The sequence below is a fragment of the Chrysoperla carnea genome (assembly GCF_905475395.1).
Source record: "Chrysoperla carnea chromosome X unlocalized genomic scaffold, inChrCarn1.1 SUPER_X_unloc_76, whole genome shotgun sequence".
NCBI lineage: Eukaryota > Metazoa > Arthropoda > Insecta > Neuroptera > Chrysopidae > Chrysoperla > Chrysoperla carnea.
In genome coordinates, this window is record NW_025408207.1 from 1 (window position 1) to 5,000 (window position 5,000).

Here is a 5,000-nt window from a genome sequence, read left to right on the forward strand (position 1 = left end):
TGGTAATCAGTTTGGTTTATTTTGATATTTAATATTGTATTTTGGTTTTTTTGCTAGTAATGTTTCGAATATGTATATGCTGTTATTATTTTTTAGGTGTACATTGTATTAAATTGTTATCAATTATTTAATGTATGTATACAAAATAATAGCAAAAACATTTTCAATTATTATATAAAAATTTTTTTTTTTACACATGCATATTTATTAATATATGAAATTTTATCTCAGTTTTAATAAATATGTATTGAAATGAATAATAATACAATCTTATATATATTGATAATAGTCTGGATGGTAATCAGTTTGGATTATTTTGATATTAAATATTGTATTATTATTTTTGTAAAAAAATTAATGAGAATTTTGTAAAAAAACCTCTATATGTATATCTTTTTATATCAATATTTAAAAAAAAATTTTTTTTTATTAAATTATTGATTATAAATAGAATAACATATAAATTTTTTTGTCAAAGCAAGTTCATGGGTTATAAGTTTTAAACTTTACACTCCCATATGAGCACACAATATTTATATAAAAATTATTTTTATAAATAATATTACATTGACTCACCTCATACCAAGCGAGAATATTAAGTGTTATTATAACGTTTTTTATTTAAAATTAACTTTTTAAATAAAATTAAAAAATAAATGACGCTTTCAATCTAGCGACGAGTATGAGAAAATGTTTGAAATATTTTAAGACCCATTTGGTGATGGTCTGACAAAAATCATAATTATTTTTTTTTTTTTTTATTCAATAATATTTATTATGAATAACATGTTATATATTTCTTTTTGTAAAAGCAAAAAAATTATATAAATGACATAATAAAATATATATTTGAAAAAAAAAAAAATTAATAATAATATATATATCTCATATGTTTTTTCTATTAATTTTAAAACAATAGAGATATAAAAAAAAAAAAATTTATATCAGTAATGGGTGAGACCATCTGATATTTAAAATGAAATTGTAATAATATTATTATATATTAATAATTATTGTATGAAAATTTTTTTTCTTATAATAAGAAAACAAAAATATCATGTATATTATTATATATTTAATATTATAAATACAAATAGTTCCCTGGTTGATCCTGCCAGTAGTCATATGCTTGTCTCAAAGATTAAGCCATGCATGTCTCAGTACAAGCCAAATTAAGGTGAAACCGCGAAAGGCTCATTATATCAGTTATGGTTCCTTAGATCGTACCCACATTTACTTGGATAACTGTGGTAATTCTAGAGCTAATACATGCAAACAGAGTTCCGACCAGAGATGGAAGGAATGCTTTTATTAGATCAAAACCAATCGGTGTAAATTTTAATTTGCATCGTTTAATTTGGTGACTCTGAATAACTTTAAGCTGATCGCACGGTCTCGTACCGGCGACGCATCTTTCAAATGTCTGCCTTATCAACTGTCGATGGTAGGTTCTGCGCCTACCATGGTTGTAACGGGTAACGGGGAATCAGGGTTCGATTCCGGAGAGGGAGCCTGAGAAACGGCTACCACATCCAAGGAAGGCAGCAGGCGCGCAAATTACCCACTCCCGGCACGGGGAGGTAGTGACGAAAAATAACGATACGGGACTCATCCGAGGCCCCGTAATCGGAATGAGTACACTTTAAATCCTTTAACGAGGATCCATTGGAGGGCAAGTCTGGTGCCAGCAGCCGCGGTAATTCCAGCTCCAATAGCGTATATTAAAGTTGTTGCGGTTAAAAAGCTCGTAGTCGAATCTGTGTCCTACACTGTTGGTTCAATGCTCGCATTGTTTAACTAGCATGTTATGTGGGACGTCCTACCGGTGGGTGGTACAGATTATGTATAAAGTATATTTTAGTGTTATTATTTATTTAATGCATTATATATATTTTTATTATGTAATTTGTCGTAAGTGTTTAACCGTTAAGAGCGGTGGCAGCCCCCAATTGCAATCCCGTCGCGGTGCTCTTAATTGAGTGTCGAGGTGGGCCGGTACGTTTACTTTGAACAAATTAGAGTGCTTAAGGCAGGCTCAAATTTTGCCTGAATATTGTGTGCATGGAATAATGGAATAGGACCTCGGTTCTATTTTGTTGGTTTTCGGAACTCCGAGGTAATGATTAATACGGACAGATGGGGGCATTCGTATTGCGACGTTAGAGGTGAAATTCTTGGATCGTCGCAAGACGGACAGAAGCGAAAGCATTTGCCAAAAATGTTTTGATTGATCAAGAACGAAAGTTAGAGGTTCGAAGGCGATCAGATACCGCCCTAGTTCTAACCATAAACGATGCCAGCTAGCGATCCGCCGAAGTTCCTCCGATGACTCGGCGGGCAGCTTCCGGGAAACCAAAGCTTTTGGGTTCCGGGGGAAGTATGGTTGCAAAGCTGAAACTTAAAGGAATTGACGGAAGGGCACCACCAGGAGTGGAGCCTGCGGCTTAATTTGACTCAACACGGGAAACCTCACCAGGCCCGGACACCGGAAGGATTGACAGATTGAGAGCTCTTTCTTGATTCGGTGGGTGGTGGTGCATGGCCGTTCTTAGTTGGTGGAGCGATTTGTCTGGTTAATTCCGATAACGAACGAGACTCTAGCCTGCTAAATAGACGTACTTTACCGGCATCTCAAGGCCCATCGGCTGTTTGTTTCCCATTTCATTCATTTTCATGTGTGTTATGTATTGTATTTATATATGCATGTATTTTTGAGATTTAACGATCAAGATTATATTTTGTATATATTGTGCTTTATGTTGCATATGTTATGGTGTATGGGTACGCAGTTTTTTGATGTGGTTTTTACTGCCGGCGTACAAATAATTCTTCTTAGAGGGACAGGCGGCATTCTAGCCGCACGAGATTGAGCAATAACAGGTCTGTGATGCCCTTAGATGTTCTGGGCCGCACGCGCGCTACACTGAAGGAATCAGCGTGTCCTCCCAGGCCGAAAGGTCCGGGTAACCCGCTGAACCTCCTTCGTGCTAGGGATTGGGGCTTGCAATTGTTCCCCATGAACGAGGAATTCCCAGTAAGCGCGAGTCATAAGCTCGCGTTGATTACGTCCCTGCCCTTTGTACACACCGCCCGTCGCTACTACCGATTGAATGATTTAGTGAGGTCTTCGGACTGGTACGCGGCAATATTTCTGATATTGCCGATGTTGCTGGGAAGATGACCAAACTTGATCATTTAGAGGAAGTAAAAGTCGTAACAAGGTTTCCGTAGGTGAACCTGCGGAAGGATCATTAACGATATATATAAAATATATTTATTTATATTTTTTGTATTGTTTTTAAATATTCCAAAAAATAAAAATATTATTGATAAGAAATATTTTTTTTAACAAAATAACATATTAATATGTAATTTTCTCAAAATATATAATAGTAATTATGTGTTAAAAGAGATTTATTTTGGTTATGATATCATATTAAAGTAATACGCCAAACTTTTTTTATACACATAATATATCTATACATATAATATAGAGAATATTATATAAATATTAATAATATATTTGTTACATATAAAATATTTTTATATTCAATATTATTATTATTATTAAACAATAATTATTAATAAAATCTATAAATAATTTCTCTTATAAAAAAGTGAAATTAAAAATAGAATATATTGAAATTATTTGTTTATATGTATATAATCTCTATTAAGAAAAATAAAATAAGATTATAATTGATATAATCTATATTTTTATTTTTCTATGTTATATAATAAAAATAAAGAAAACACAAGATAAAATTTTTTTAAAGAATAAAATTTATTTCAAATTTAAATTTCTTTATGTTTTGTCTTGATATTTCTTTTTTTTTATTAAAAGTTATTATGTTAAAAAACAAACCCATTTGTTTTGTACCATATTAATATTATATATATTTTTATGTAGAAAATAATTTATAAAAAAAAAATAAATACATTTCTATAAAATATACCAAATATTAATTATTATATCTAGCTAGCACTAACAAAAATATCAAAAATGTTATGTATATATTTATTAATACCATAATATCTTTAATTTATATATATATATATTTAAAATAAAATATATAATTTATATTCTAGAAAAATTTTTTTATTTTAAAAGAATTTATAAAGATATATAAATTAATAATTTTATTTTTTATATTAAAAATAAAGATTATTATTAATAATAATACTTACATTTAAAATTTAAAAAGATTACCCTGGACGGTGGATCACTTGGCTCGTGGGTCGATGAAGAACGCAGCTAATTGCGCGTCAACTTGTGAACTGCAGGACACATGAACATTGACATTTCGAACGCACATTGCGGTCCTTGGATACTGTTCCCGGACCACATCTGGCTGAGGGTCGTATACATTATATTAATATAATAAAAGATTATTTTACATAAAATTTTTTTTATGAAAAAGAAATTTATCAATAATTAAAAAAGAAAATTTATTTTTTCATATTTAATTAAATTGATAAATAAAATTTTTATAAAAGAAATGTAAAATTATTTATATATGAATGTTTTACGCCAAATATAAGAAAAAAATAAATATAAAATGTTTTTAATAGCATTTAAAATTTATATATTTTTTATTATTTGTCGACATTTTTAAATTAATATATCAATATTATTTTTTATCATTTATATATAATATTATAAAACTTTATGTTAATAATAATATTAATAATAAATGATATTAATAATATATTTTTAAAATATTAAATAAAGAAGAATAAACAAAAATATTATATATTAATATTTTGTTATGGAATATTTTATTTGTAATAAAATTTTCAATATACTCGAAAAAAATTAATATATATAATTATTTATTTTTTATTTTCTTCTCTTTAGATAAATATAAAAATAATATTATATAATAATATTAAAAAAATTTGAGTATGAATAATTAAGAAAATTGTTTACTTATAAAATATAACAAAAACATAATATATAAAAAAAATTTTTGTTTTAATACTTCTAAAAACTTTTACGA

General features: G+C 28.3%; 3 non-coding genes across 3 annotated transcripts in view; all 3 read left to right on the forward strand.

Moving 5' to 3' along the window:
• Window positions 1-1,098: 1,098 nt before the first annotated feature.
• LOC123304658 lies at window positions 1,099-3,254 on the forward strand. Its single transcript, XR_006536657.1, has one exon. It is a non-coding gene; the product is annotated as a small subunit ribosomal RNA (ribosomal RNA).
• A 953-nt stretch (window positions 3,255-4,207) lies between these two features.
• On the forward strand, window positions 4,208-4,362 carry LOC123304651. Its single transcript, XR_006536650.1, has one exon. It is a non-coding gene; the product is annotated as a 5.8S ribosomal RNA (ribosomal RNA).
• A 635-nt stretch (window positions 4,363-4,997) lies between these two features.
• LOC123304655 overlaps window positions 4,998-5,000 on the forward strand; it is a 4,577-nt gene continuing 4,574 nt past the window's right edge. Inside the window, exon 1 of the ribosomal RNA XR_006536654.1 lies at window positions 4,998-5,000. This exon is cut by the window's right edge and continues 4,574 nt beyond it. This is a non-coding gene — a ribosomal RNA (large subunit ribosomal RNA).